Source organism: Cupressus sempervirens, chromosome 10 (genome assembly GCF_028749045.1).
Source record: "Cupressus sempervirens isolate cs-2001-9-10 chromosome 10, ASM2874904v1, whole genome shotgun sequence".
NCBI lineage: Eukaryota > Viridiplantae > Streptophyta > Pinopsida > Cupressales > Cupressaceae > Cupressus > Cupressus sempervirens.
Window position 1 is genome coordinate 424,482,559 of NC_143127.1, and position 16,525 is coordinate 424,499,083.

A 16,525-nucleotide genomic window follows, 5' to 3' on the forward strand; every position below is an offset into this window, starting at 1 on the left:
ATTGTAGATACATAGACATCTTGCAATAATATTAAAAGAATAGATTAGTTCTTCATGATGCACATCTATATAATATTACCTTTGCATACTACAAATATGCTACATATTATACATTATGCACAATCCCTTTAGGGCATTTTTCATGTAAGTACAATAAAGCTTAGGGTAAAATTAAATTTGGAATTCGATTTCAGCACAAATATATTTTGTGCCATAAGTATATGTTTACTTTATGAATATTAAAATATAATTAATATAAATAATTTATCAAATTATCATTTTTACTTAGATTAATAAAATTAATTACAATTATTGTTTTTTTATTTATAACATTTTAACTAGAAACTTTGTTACTATCTTTAAACTTTTAAATCAATTTATAAATTGTAAAATATTTTAAAATTTGATATTTTTTCAGATTTGTTACATAGGTTTAAAAAACCAAAATTTACTAGTCATGTACAAATAAGCTATATATATTAATATATTATATAGTATGATACTTAACAAATCTTAAACTCCATGACACATGAAGAGCCAATTGCTATGAGGAAATAGTGTGTGTCAAAGTGTATACTATATACTAGCAATCACACTTTAGTGTGTAATGGGTGTGCTGAAGAGGTATGGAAGGTTAATTAGAGAATTTTTTGCTTAATTTTTTGCATAACTTTATGTAGTACATGTGCTTCATTTGGTTGTTCTTGTAGCATCAAATCAAATAGACATTTACTAATAGGGATTTAAACATGACCAATATACAAATTTATGAATAGAAAGACACTTAGACTTCAATACCAAGTGCAATGGAGAAATAATAATAGAAAGAGAGATACAACTTGCATGTTATTAAAATTATTTAAGTTTTTCTTATAACATGCATGTTATTCAAAGTTCATAATATTGTGTATGTTAATAAGTTTTTTCTTATAACTTTCATCTTTTAGCTCTTCAACTAATACACATACTACATACTACTATATAAAACCACTACTAATCCGTATGCCCGAAACCTACACTATATAAATTATTATTAACGTATATGTGCTAATATACGTTATAGTTTTTATATTTTAAAATCTACTAGTATTGTATATATAATAGAATAGCTTTATATTATATATATTGCAGTATATTATGTATTGTCTTCTATTTTCTCTTACAGATTCATATGTATTAGTATCTCTTATATGTACCATTCATATATGAACTCTATTTATTATTATAGATCACGCTCTAGATACAATATATATTAAACTTGTAATATATATTATTTCTATTATTACTATGTTATTATTCAATAGTAATTGAGTTATTTGTATTATTTCTTTAATAATATAAGATTATATTTCTATATACCATTTTATTATTGAGCTTTCTTAAAACTTCATGATAAATCATACGCGATCTTTGTCATAGATTAAGATTCATTTGTTTTCATGAGCTCTCTTAAATGTCCATAAGCTACAACTCAAGCTTAGCCAAATTATGCTCTAGATGGTGTCTAGGAGTGCATATAAAAATTTGACTATTTCGAACCCCTTATGCAAATGTTGTCTCAAATCAATAGATAAATATGTTCCCATAAAATATCATAATTGCATAATATGGACAAAAATCACTTGGGCTCCCCTTCGTGTGCCTAATACTTTGTCGTCATGGATCATTGCCTTATATTAGATCTTTATGTTTCGATGTCTATTTAGATCTCTCTCTCATCTTTACCTCTCTTTCTCTTTGTACTTAAATAGAACAAATATAATGCAAAGTCAAAATATATCAAAATACACATGTTATTAGAAATAATAATTTAAAAAAATCAATAATAAATATCAAATTTCTAAAGTTGATAAATAATTTAATAAAGTTATTTTAAATTAATTTATTAAAGTTTAACTAATAACCAAATATATACACAAAAATAAGCCTAATATATAACAAGTAATATTTGACATAATAACAATTAAAGCCTAAAGAGTTGATTTTCATAGTTTCTCTTCTTCATTGTTCAACTAAATGAGAGGTCAAAAAATTGATAAACTTGTTTTAAAAGGACACATTAAAAGATTTACCTTTTTGTTAGTTAGTGCCGCAATCAAATCATAACAAGTCTTTGCTTGTTCTGTTGCATATTTAGATCAATTTTATGTTAAAATATATGGGTCAATTGTATCACAATTTGTAGGGGTTCAAAGTTCGAATGTAAGTTTGTTGATTGGAGTTGTAGTTTCTGTTGGTGTAAATAAGTATTTCACTATTTACACTTACTTAAGTTTACTTAGGTTAATGCATTTTGCATTTTTTTATTATTTTATTTAGGTGAGACACCTAGGAGTTTGTGTACTCTCACATAAGTGCCAAACTCTAATTATGCACATGGTGTCTACTACACAGGAGTTCACATCATTCACTGAGTTGTCATGTTGACAACATAGTTATCCGCACTCCTTATTTAGTACATGTTGTCTACACCATTGATTTGTGTGCTACACCGTTGTAGGCTTATCCTGACATCATCGCACTTAATTTCGTGCTTAATGGAGGATAATCCAAATCTGGTGGACATGTGCCTGGTTGTATGACTTATCATGATGCTGACTTCTATGCATTCTAGAAGCTCTCCTGAGGCCTTTATATATAGGCACTTCTAGTGTACTCTCAAGCTGGTATATTGAATGAATATAATCATTCTGATCATACTCTCTCTATTTTGGTCTACTATGTGCTTGTGTTGAGTTCTTTAGTTCTTGGGTGAATTCTAGCCTAAGCCAAATTCTTACATGGTATTAGAGCTTTGAGGGAGATTCTCTACACATAGCCATTTGAGACCATTCATGCTTTAGCACCTCGACTCGAATCCGGAGGATCCACAAAAATTGGGAGCGTCTAGAGCCAGATCTAACCTCACCGTTGCATCTGGAGAATTGATTCGGTGAAGATCGACTATAAATTTGCCTATGTTGAGTGAAAGTTGATCGTGAGGCAATTTTTTTTGCAAATCAAAACCCAAAGGCCTCGATTTGCAGTTCGTGTATGATCATTTTATTGATCTGATTATTTAATTTGCAGATCTGAATCTCTGCAATTTCTCTATATTTTCAAATTTTATTTTTCAAATATTTTACCCATTCGAGCGTTCAGGTAGAGAATTTTTTTTAGCTGAACCGGGTAGTGACACCCCAACTCGGCTTTGTATTTTGGTGGAATATTATTTATTAATCTCGCAAGGATTATTTTTAAATCGGAGGGCATCTCTACTTTTTTTGGGCATTATTGCTAGGCCGTACCACATTCGGCATAGAGAAACTTGGGCGAAAGATCCATCGACAATCCAAATTTTGGTGACCCTCATAACCACAGGGAAAGCACACGACCCTCTAGCCATCGATTGCCTTTGTTTATGCATCTGCGACAAAGCCTTTTTAAAGACTTTTGTGCATCCCTCCACGGCCGATGTGGGACTAATGTCCCTTGAACAAAATTAATTTCAGTAGCCACTACGTTGAGATTCTAACAGATTATCCCTTGCGAAGTACAGATTTCGTTGCATATACTCACCAAGCATCTGCTTCGTTAGACCTGCAAGGGGACACGCATCGTTCCTTTATCCACCATCCGGCTCTGCAACACATCACATTGACACATGACTCTATCAAATTGAGTACACGTGGCCGCAGTGCACAGGGCTCCCTCACCAATGGAGCAGCCACGTCTGCACCCTAGCATCCACCTATGACATGTGGACCAGCCCATGACAGCGATACACATCACCCTGTTGTATGCCAGCTCACAACACAGTCAGCATACAACTGTCAGAAATGCATCCTAATTCCATACATTCCATACGGTATGACACAACCACATCAGCCGTTGACATCATTGCTGACATCATCACAGGCCAAGGGGATGCTGATATCATCAATCCACTATCTTAAAATTGGCGACTGTATGACTGTTAAAATAGTACAAAATACAACTGCTGCAACGACCGTATGACCGTCAAATTTAACCCCATCATTCGTTGATGCAACCCCTCTCCAGATTGATTTTGGTTTTTGCAGTTCGACTTCGGGAGGCCATAACTCACACATCTAGCCTAAGCCAAATTCTTACAGTTTCCATGCATTTTCTCTATAAATTTTGAATCCTTTCTCATTCTATTAAATTCATCATTTATTTATTTTGTAGTTTGAATTTGCCTCCTAGAATATATATATTTTGGCTTGTAGAAGGTATAGTTTATAAGTTATCATAAATAAATACGTTCTTAAGAGAGGCATATCATAAATGTCTCAATAGTGGTGCACAAATACTCCAATTACCAACTAAAAAAGTTAAAATATGATTGACTATTAACACTATGACCTACTATTAATACATATATTTTTCATTTTTGAAACTCTTTAATGATAATACTTAAAAAATGATGATCACAATTATTAAACCTCCTAATAATAATTGGACACTTTCCAAACTATAATATCATCCACAAATTCAATCAATAAACGGTTCCTTCAAAATCATCAAGTGGTCGATTCTCAACCAGAAAATATTTTTTTTAAAAAGGAACCAATTCTCAAGTCCAAAGGAGCCCCCAACAACGCCTTTGAGGAACTTTCAAATATATGTTGAAGACACACACTGACATTATATGAATCCAAATTTCTACCTTGATGATAGAGGATAAAGACAACATCAACGCTTGAACAATCAAGGCTTTTGATTAGAAGAGAGTTGTCTGCACCTTAAGTGGTTTGGAAGCTAAATTGTTAGTCTCATGGCAGAAGATTTTGGACCTTATTTTAAATTGTTACATCATCTTAAATCCAATTGTGCTAAACATGGAAGTTCCCCAATGTTTGAAGGCAATTTTTCTAATTTAAAACAAGCCAACAAGTTGAAATCTTTTAGTGAGAGAAGTTATCCTATGTTGGGAGGCAAGGTCTTCAAGTTTGTGCAACAACTTAAATCTAAATATGTTAAATACTCACTGCAATTGCATCGAAGCAACAAAATGAAAGCCATTGAGGTAGGGTAGTCTCTGCCTTGATTGAATTGCTTCCTGACTAGAGTCTGCCATGGACATTGCCTATTGTGGGCATGTGTAGAAGGAAGGGTTTCCATGGACAACACCGAAAAAATAGTGTTGGTTCTCCATGTCAGAACATTTATTGTTTTATGATTTCAAAGTGCAAAAGGTAGGTGACAAATGAAAAAGATGTTCCAATCAAATCACATATGTAGTTTGGTAAATCGGATTGTGATCTAATAAAAGATATCACAGTTATTGAAATATACACAATCCATGCAAACCATTAACAAAAACAACTAGTTGTTTTAGGCGACAGACATGTTTTAGGTGAAATCTCCACCTATAATAACCTATCGGCTAAAAATCATCCACCATGTAAATATAACCATCCATCATAATACACAAAGATAGAATGAAAGGAAATGCAGAACAAGGAACTCCAACCATGACATCTACAAATAGATCTCAATGGTAAAAGTAAAAAGCACTGCTTCTCGACCTCGTGGTAACCCAAAAAGGTCCACTCCCACCGTGCTAAGGAGATAGTCTCAAGTCCCAAACATGATATCAATCCCAAAAATCAAAAGTAATATCTATGTTAAGGAAAACCCTATAAGTATTCTAACTCAAAGGTTTCCAAGAAAAGATGACATCTAGATCGAGAGGCAAACAAAGATGCATAGGGAATCTACTATGCAAGTGGGCAAGTGTCATTGCATGAATCAATGCTAGAGTTACCCTGGCAGTCTAACTTGACCTCGAGTCCCTAGTGACTCTATGCGACACTAGTATCCTTTTGTATTGACAAGGCATACTCAGGATGCATGGTTGCAACCAAGCATCGTCTCTACTCCCATCCTAGTTTGTATTAGCACTCGAGGCATGGGCGAGGAAAGACAATGACTATTCTTAGGTTCATTTTACTCTCATTTAGTGTAGTGTTTTCACTTATTAAACAACCTACAATAGGCTACCTTGGCAGCCACTTTGGACCCCACCCTCCATTGCAAGCCACTTCCCGACATTACATATAGATAACCTACCCTAAGCTCATAAAAGTACAAATCAAAGAGCCATAGTATTTCACCTCAATCCTATACAAGTGACTAGAAAGCATCAAAAGATAATTCACAATAACCCCTCAGTTATTTACAAGCAACTAGAAAGCATCCCAATAACTGATTGAAGACTCAAAGGTCAAGACAATTATGTCAACCCATTCCTCATGTTATCAAACAAGAACACTGAAAGCAATAATGAACAATAGATCCAAAACTCATCATAAATCATACCAAACACATTACCATGGTTGATTTTAAAAGATCAAGATCGAATCATCATAATATCACAAACACAGAACTCCCAAGCCTTTGGTAGACATCCTAAGACTGGTCAACACTCTAGTCAACCCAACCCAAAACATAGACAACATACAGTTAACAGTGTAGTTTCATAGTTCAGTTTGATTTTGAAAGCACATAGTTTAAGTTAACAGTAAGCTCAACTTTTCGTTTTAAAGTAAGTTTTTGAGTACATAAGATTTACACATTAATCCTTACTATTTAACCCATTTCTTGTATTTGAATAAATTGCACAATTACTCTTATCTTATGAGATAATCAATAATTCATTATCTTAATAATTTAGTAAATAAATTATTTTAAATTATTATTTTAATAATTAATGATTATTTTAATAATCAAAATCATTAAATAATAACATAATGAATAAATTTAAACTTAATCCAATAATATTTAATTAAACTTCATTTAATTAAATTCAACTAATAATTATAAAAGAAACTATATTAATAAATTATTAATTATTAATTAATAATAATTAACAAAACTATTAATAAAAAAATTAAATTTTAATAAAATTCTAAAACAAATTTTAAAAAAGAAAATCGCAATCATATCAGACGGTTTAGGTTGGTCGGTCGACCTTTAAAGGCTATCGTGTGGCTGCCTAGAACGGTTGTTGTTGCAATACCCATTGCGAGTAGCAGTGGCCATTAATGCTGCAAGGGGGTTAAGGAAGGTGGGAGGTGGGGGTTTGGTGGCCCTGCCTCCCCACTAAATATTATTATTATTATTATTTTTAAAAATTTTAAAATAAACTTGTTTAATAACAGTCCTCCCCCCTGTATCACATTTTATAAATATGTATTTTTTATAAGGAATTCTATCAATACTCTGATAAAGGAATTATGACAAACTAATCAAATTTTCAATTTAAGATTTCTATTTCTTTTCAAAACCTTTCTCGGTTTAATTAACAACTTCTAAACTATCTTCAGAACGAGGGTTCTACTCAATTTCAATCCTCACATATGCAGAAGAAATCAATATGAATATAGTAAATTCTAAGGAAAGATTGAAAGATTCATCATAAATGAATTTTAGAAAACAATTCAACAATCACGATGAAGTTAGTAATTCGAAGAAACAAAAATCTTTGGGTGAATAAAACACGAGGCTCTACCTACTTCTGATGCTAATTCGCAATCACCCAAAGATTGTGAGAGAAATCTTTTCTCTCAAAACCTTCTCTTGAAAATTCCCTTCTCCAAAATTCCCGGTCCCTACGAAATGAACTCTCAACCTCTGATATGGGGTTCTTCCCTAAAATCGGGGCATTGATTGTGTGATCACGTGAGGCAAGTCATTGATCACAATCTTTTAACTCTTTATTACTTTTTTGAATATTCATACATACTTTATGCAATTTAAAATATCTTTAATAAATTAATTCCTCTATCACTTTTTATTTAATTTTAGAAGCGTTATTTGATAAAATATTTATTAAGTAATAATAATATTTAGTATTTATTTAAAAATGATCTCCTAAATATATTATTATTAAGTTGAATGAATATTTTTAAAAAAATTTAAATTTTTTTTAATTTTTTTTTTTTGAAAAAGAGGGGTAAAAATTTATTCAATCAAATCCAAGTTACAGAGCAAAGGTCGAAGGCCCAAAACAACACTACATACTCCTGTCCTCTAGTAACATCTGATCAATGATCTCACAATACTCAGAAGGTAACTCATCCCTACCGTTAATATCCCATCTACCCACATTCTTTGAAGCCCACTTTTCCAGACAATCCACCACTTTATTCCATTCATGAGGAATATGATGAAGGGAGACAGAGTCCAAGGAACTATAGAGACTAAGAATTTGTTTGGCCAAGGAGGCAAGTTGCCAACTAACATCTTCCAACCTCTGGTTATTCATCATATGCACAACAATCTGAGAGTCAGATTCATAGATGATCTTCCACCACCCTAACAAACAACCACACTCAATAGCAACCTTAATAGCCAACGCCTCCATTAGATTATTAGAATGTTGACCCTTGTAAACAGAGAGGAGAAAAACCACACCACCATCATTGCCTCTATCAATAGCCCCAATACTAGCATGACCAAGTTCCCTCGAGAAGACCCATCTGTATTGATCTTCAAGAACCCAGTCGAGGGAGGAGACCACCTCCCATCTCGACACACCCGCTACTTACCATGGCTCGATCTTTTTTCGAGAATGCATCCCCAACAGTTATCTCCTAGGTTCAGATTCCTCACAATAGCTTGATCCCTAGGATCTATATTAACAAACATATCACACTTTGCATAAATCGTCTCCTAGAGCCTATTAAGAATCAACTTCCACACTTGGGAGCTTCCTAGTTTGGAATCATAAAAAATTCTGTGATTCCTTTCTAGCCAAAGGTTCCAAAGAATGAAGATCGGACCAACCATCAAGGAAACCTGTAAGAAAGAAGTCTTTGCTGGAGGTCTGCCCAAGCTTTCCCAGAAATAAATAAGAGACGTAGCATGAATACAATCATGACACCAAGCCTCCCACCATCTATGCCATATCTCTCTCGAAAAAGGGTAGAGAAAAAATAAGTGGGAGACACACTCCTCATTGTGCAAACAAAAGGTCCTTGAAAACCTCATTTACGAAGATTCTCCCAAGCGAGGCATTTCTTCTGAGCCAACAACCATAAGAAAAAGTTACACTTGGGCCACAAAAAGCTACTCCAAACCTTCTTCCACCAGTGCACTTTAGCCAGACCGTGTAGTTTCCTATTGAGAATAGCATAGCCTTGAGCCACTGTAAATTTACCTTTTGGACTAGGACTCCAAGCCAAGCTATCCCTCCCATTGAGAGAGCTGAAAAACCTATCCTCCAGAACTCTAGACAGAAGGGCACGATCCTCATGAGAGCCACCCATCGACCACTCTTGAGAATCTTTCCAACAGGTCATCTCAACCTGCCCCAGGCGCTTGACGGTCTTAAAATGCTCCACCTTGAGCCACCCTACATTAGTAAAAGTTTGGGAAAGGGGGAGAAGCTGGGAAAAGCTAGAGAGAATGGGAGGATGGCCATCCCATGAGTCCTGCCAAAACAGAACATCCGAGCCTCTATTACAAATCTAGAAGAGCCCCTCCTTAAGTAGTTGGGCTCCCTTCTTAAGAGTATCCCAAATACAGGATCCTTTACCTGCCAAAGGAAGTCAGGGCACCTCAAAGCAATCTGCACCAGGAAAGTACTTATGGGTAAAAATCTTGGCCCACTCTTGATCTTGATTGTTACACCATCGCCAGTACAATTTGGTAGCCAAGGTTGTGACAACAAGAGCCATCAAACGAAGCCAAGGCCACCCACATGCTTCAGCCTACACACATACTCCCACTTGACCAGGCTCCACTTTGAGGATAGAAGACTACCAGACCAAAGGAATTGCCGAGATAAAGCATCAAAGTCCCTCACAAAATTAGAAGGGGAAACCTAAACATAACACCTGTAAATGGGTAGAGACTGCACCACAGTCTTTAGCAGAACCACTCTCCCAGCAGACGATAACCATCTACAAGTCCAATGACTAACCTTACTCCTAAATTTATCCAAAATCCCCTGCCAGTAATCCTTCCATTGAGCACCCAAGAACAAAGGGACCCCAAGATACATCAGAGGAAGGGACCCAATTTCGAATCTAAGAATTATAGCAATCTTGTTCTAAATAAGCCAAGGAGTGTTAAAGAAAGAAATAGAAGACTTATCATCATTAATTCTTTAACCTGAGGCTTTCAAATAGATATCCAAAGCTTTCTTGATATTCACTACCTCACTAATTCTAGCCATGCCCATCAATCTGGTATCATCCACAAACTGAAGATGAGAATACGAAGGAAGGTTATTATTCCAACTCCAACCTTAGATAAAACCCTGTCGTACCTAAGCTTTTAAAAATATGCTAAGACCCTCTGCCATGATAATGAATAAGTAGGGAGATAGAGGGTCTCCTTGCCAAAGTCCCTAAGAGACACCAAACAACTTTGAAGGTTCCCCATTAATGCGAACTGAGAAGGAGGATGAGGTCACACAGCTAAGAACCCATTCAACCCATTCCATAGCAAACCCAAAAGTCAAAAGAATTTTCTGTAAGAACTCCCAACTCACTCGATCATAAGCCTTGGCCATGTCAAATTTAATGAACATAGCTTTCTCCTTAGAAGTGGCCATAGAGTGGACTACCTCCATTGCTATCACAACTCCATCCAAAATTTGTCTTCCGTCAACAAAGCCACCTTGTTCAACAGAGATCAAAGAACCAAGGAATGGCTTGAGCCTCTCAGCAATCAATTTGGTGATGATCTTGTAGACAACATTAAATAATGCTATAGGCCTGAATTGATCCGACCGATTAGCCCCTTCCTTCTTAGGTATGAGAGCCAAGAAGGTAGAATCCAAAGACTTCAACATCTATTTATTCCTATATGATTCTTGGACCACATCTAGGAGATCATAATTTATTATCTTCCATAATTCTTGGAAAAACTTAATCAGAAACCCGTCTGGACTAGGGGTGTTACCTTTCTTTATATTAAACACAATTTTCTCCAATTTTGGAAGCAGGATAGGGCTTAAGAGGACACCATTCATCTCTACAAAGACTAGGTGAGGGATACAATCCAAGATGTCTCGCCCCTAAGGCCCAGCACTAGGATTCTTCATAGAAAAGAATTCAGAGAAGTAATTGATTGCTTCCCTAGAAATATCTTCACAAGAAAAGATCTGAGTTCCATCCGTTAAGACAAGAGAGGAGAGAGAGTTCCCATGCCTTCATGCCTTAATAGAGTTGTGGAAAAAAGCAGTGTTCCTATCCCCCTCCTGAAGCCAATCAATACGAGATTTCTGCTTCCAGAAAATCTCCTCCGAAAGCTCCCATTCTTCCAGCTCCTTAAGAGCTAGGGACTCAACTTCACTCATCTCAAAGTTCAACCCATGGTCACGAATCTGGTGGGTAATATTATCTAGCTTGTTTTGAGTAACAGTCTTCTAAACATGTAGATACCCGAACCACTATTTATTCCATCTCTTAAGCCTGTACTTCACATGTTGAAGCCTCTTATTGAAAGTATACATGGTCATACCATGATCAGGCATCCCCTCATACCACCAATCCACTATAAGATCGGGTAAAGACAAGTCTCTGAGCCACATCAACTGGAATTTGAAAGAGGGATTCTTGGTGACCCTATATGAAGTGATGGATAGCTTAACAGGCCAGTGATCCGATCCCCTCTAGTCAAGAATTTCAAAACTAGTGATCCACCTATTGTCCATCCAATAGCATGAAACCAAAAATCTGTCAAGCCTTTCTGAGATAGGCTCACCACCACATCTCTGATTATTCCATGTAAAGACACCATTAGTTGACTTCACATCAATGAGAAACAATGAGCTAATCATATCTCTAAGCAGATTTGAAGATTGGTCCAGCCTAGTTAACCCTCCTCTTTTTTCCTCCAGGCTAATAACTGCATTAAAATCTCCTACCATAATCCATGGGAGATAAGGTTCTAGGGATCAGATGAATCTAATATGGGTCCATAATTGAGATTTACCTGAAAAGTCTGTAAGAGCATAAATATTGGATAAGAAAAACCTTTCTCCATTCTCAAAGCTAGTGGCAATCAAAGAAATGGATGACCGACTGGAGATCCACCATAATGGGGAGACTTTCCTTGGGTCCTAGAAGTAAGCCACCCCTCTTGAACTATTCAAGGCACCCACCCCCTACCAAGAGCCCTAGAGCCAGATATACGCAACACAATTGGCCAATCCATCCAATGAAAGCTTAGTTTCCTAAATAAAGACCATATCAGGAGACTGAGACTCAATTAATTTGCGAACAACCTTTTGTCTAGGGATGTTGTTCAACCCCCTTACATTCCATGATAGCACAATCATTTATGGAGATGAGAGAAATGAGAATTAATGGGTATCACAAACCTAGAATCAACCAAATTTTCACCCATTATCTTCACTTTCTCTTGATCAGTCTTCCTACCACTTTTTGACAGTTTATCTAAAGGCCCCTTTTTGAAGGGTTTTTGCTGAATGCCTAAAACAAGAGGAGCCTTATTACTCTTTGCAGAATCATATGTCCCCGTAGACCTAAGGGGGTTAGTGGCCACCAAGATTGGTCCCTGCAAAACCTATGATCCACGAAGACCCTCGATATCTTGAACATGAGGGGGCACATCAATATCCAACTACCCGACCTGTAGGTCTCCTGTAAATAGAATCTGATCCTCTCTCTGTATATCCCCTACTTGAATCGCATGCTGACTTTTGGCCTCAGAAGAGAGCTTGACTAGGATACCTTCCTCTTGGACCATGTCTCCAAGAGCATCAAACCTATTAAAGGTGCCATCAGTCTGCCTATCCATCCAGGTTCTCTTCTTACCTTTGTCCTTGTTACAAGATTTAACCTGAGTAAATCCCTCACTGTCAACAAGTCCATTAGATACCGTAGCCATTCCCTTGTCCTCCCTAGGGGGACCTGGAGCATCCAAGGAGGGGTTCTTACACCTAGGACATTTGCGAAGTAGATGCCCATATTCATGTCAGATTCTGCATCTAAATGGTAGGGTCTCGTAATCCAACTGTTGAATCCAGGAAACTGAGCCCATACAAATCTCCATAAAATCTAGCAATGAATTATTTAAATCAACTTCTACACAAATACGAGAAAAAGAAATTATCTTACGATCTTGAGTCTGTGTAGTCGATTCCACAGGTTTTCTCAAAAGCATAGAGATTGAGTGAAGAATATCTTCCCTCTAGAATTTCAAAGGAAGTCTTGGCAAGTGAACCCACACCATAACCCAAGAGGGGATTTCCTTAGTAGAGTTAAAGCTTGTGTGCCAAGGCTTGATGAATAGCCCCACCTGGTTAAAGAAATAAGGGCCACCTTCAAAAGCCTTATTCCTATCCGACATGCATGAGAAGATGGCTATAAAATAATTATTAGCTGCTAATATAATCTCCATATCTCCTTCTGGGTTCCACACCTGACGGGCCCAAGAATCCAATGGAGGCAATGAAAGATGAAGGCCCAAAAATTTTCAGATAAGAGCATGATTACTCTAGTACTCAACATCCTCTGAAACCTATTCAGGTTGAATGACTACAATTGGCTGGACCTTGGTTTTTTGCAAACATTCATTAATTTTTTGTAGTCAGAGCTTCCCATTCAAAGAGGATTCTCCTTCCCCCGATTGGGATTTACCATTTAGAGCCCTACTACTGGCATGCACCCCCGAAGCCGACTCACCCATCTCCAAATCTCCACCAGAAGGCCAGGGAGAGGCAACACCAAGATCCCCCATTCACCCCGAGCCCAGACTTAGCAAGTAGACAAGGAAAAGACGGGGCAAAAGCCCCTCAACCCCACACTACAATAGACTCCCACCAAGGATGCATCTATGATAACAAAAGAACGAACTGCAGGCAATCACCCACAACCAAAAGGGAATCAGGCGCCCAGAACACCAACGTACACCCAATCTGCAGCAAGCCATGAACCTCGAAACAACAGACAAAATGCCTTAGGGAGCATGAAAGGTTGCAGGTCGGGCTAGGGCATGCAAGCCCTAGCAATAGACCAAGTATCACACTCCATCCGTAATTTTTCCAGCATCAAGTTAAATTATTACGCTCTCAAACTAGACTATAATTTTCTCTTTACATTTAAATTTTTTATTTGATTAATTTCTCAATTAATTAAATATAATTAAATATTGAATTTATCATAATAATTTTCCATTAAATAACATCATTAATTAATCTTTTAATTTGACTTAATTAATAGAAAATCACCAAAGACCTACAAGACGAAATATGAAAACCCATCATAAAATATCACATACAAGATCAAACTTAAGGGGTATGATCACAAATTTATGTCATACGACGTATTAAAAAGGGTAATCATCTCAAATACTTGTCCTTATTTTCTAGGAAAGTTGGTTTAAAGGTTAGGATTTGGACTCGAAAATTTATCTCCCCTCTTCTACCATTGAGATATTGCAATAGGGTATGCTCATCCTGGCAATTCAGGGAAGTTGATACCCAGTACCTGCAATCTGCATAAAATCCACACATGTACAAACACATATATTCTAAACTAAACATGCAATGTTAGGAAGTGGTGCATCGTGTAGATCTCGACTAGTAGGTAACTATGACTCCCTCCCTTAACCACATCAGAAATGACATACATAAAGAAAATATACACACACACACCATACACATGCAGTATGGGATAAGCATCATAAGAAAACACATTTAATAATCCATCTCACTAACATCATCAAATAACTAAAATCACTGTAATAATCATCATCAAGGTATAATCATGCATACATGAAGTAACTAGTACCAAGTAGTCTCATCATAAAATCAACTGAATATGAAACAATATCTGATAATCTGAAAGATAATGCTACTAACCATCGCGCATAAACTGGCCTAAAAGAGTTCGACAATAATAACAAAATGTAAACTAGGGGCAGGCACTACATAATGTAACATAGGAACTACTTGCGACCCTTATATGAATTCTATCATAATGTACACAAGGAATTCCCTTAAGGATTTTCCAAACAATCTATCCTCATTATAAAGTACCATGGGATCAATACAAGGTCACATCAAACTTATCCATCAAGCCCAGGAAATTGGAATGCCACTTGCCATTCGACTTCCCTACCCCACTCAAAGTTGCCAAAACTTTAATGGACTCTTTTTCTACTTGCATGTCCCTATCTCCCTTCCGTAATGGTACACCATATTGGTTGTACCATATCTCTTAAGATCTTCTCCAATAACCTATGTGCATCGTGGGGATCATACAAGTCACCTCAAGCATGTCCATGAAGGCCAAGAACACAAAATTACTCTCATCATTTGAAATTTCGGTCCCATGTCAACACTAATTGAATTGACATTATGTTTTTTGCATTCCTTGCATGTACTCTATTCCCCCTCCATAATGGGATGGTTGTAGGTCTTAAATAAATCTTTACCAATATTAATTATACACCACACACTATGCACCGTACCAAGGCCTTGAACAATATGTGTCAACTATGAGACTACAAATCTCTTGCTCAATCACATAATTATTTCTTCTTTAAAGTCTTGTCAAATTCTTCATGGCATGACTTTATATCCTCTTGTTTCCCTCAAGAGATGCAATCTTTGGAGGTATTTTCCCTTCTATACTGAATCATATCCTCTAGAATTGATTGTCAGTGATGTCTTTTCATAACCTATTTATTACAAACAATTCCTTTGAATACTTGAATTGTTGGAGTGAAATTGTTATTTCTTCAAGGAAACCTTTAGGACCTACCTTAAAGTTTAGCCCAAAATCTGTTTGAAGGTCTACTATACTATTGTTTTTATTTGTTCTTAGTTCAGCTCAAACATTTCTTAAAGACCTGATTATAAACTTTTTCTTACATCTACTAGACGTGTTTACAAGGATATGTTATTATTTTTCTCTTCTCACAATTCTACAATTGTAACCATAATATCTACCTTTTTATCCTCCTCAAATGAAACCTTCTCCCTTTATTGTTTAATGTAAGAGACATGTCACTTCTCTTCATCATTTCTACCATTTGGCAAGTAGCACAACCTTTCACAGTTCACAACCTTTGGAAGTGAACAACCCTTCATATGTTTTTCTGTTTGAAAATTGTAATTCCTTATTTACTTCTCATTCTTTATTAATCCTTTCTTGGTTGAGATGCTCCATTCTTTCTTACTTCCTTTATTCCCCTTAAATGACATTCTATTTCCCTTTTATACCTAATGTTTGAACAATACACAACTTTTCAATTCATGACTTTTGACCATTCAAGGCAACTTTTAAGATCTACCTTAAAGTTTGGTCCAAGATCTGTTTGAAGGCCTACTCTACTATTGTCTTTATTTGTTTAGTTCTACTCAAACTTTTCTTAAAGATCTGATTATAAACTCTCTTACATCTACTAGAAGTGTTCACAAGGATATGTTATTATTCTTCTCCCCTCACAAGTCTACTATTGTACTCATAATATCTACCTTTTTATTCTCCTCAAATGAAACCTCCATTTACATCCTCCAATGCAAGGGGCACACCAC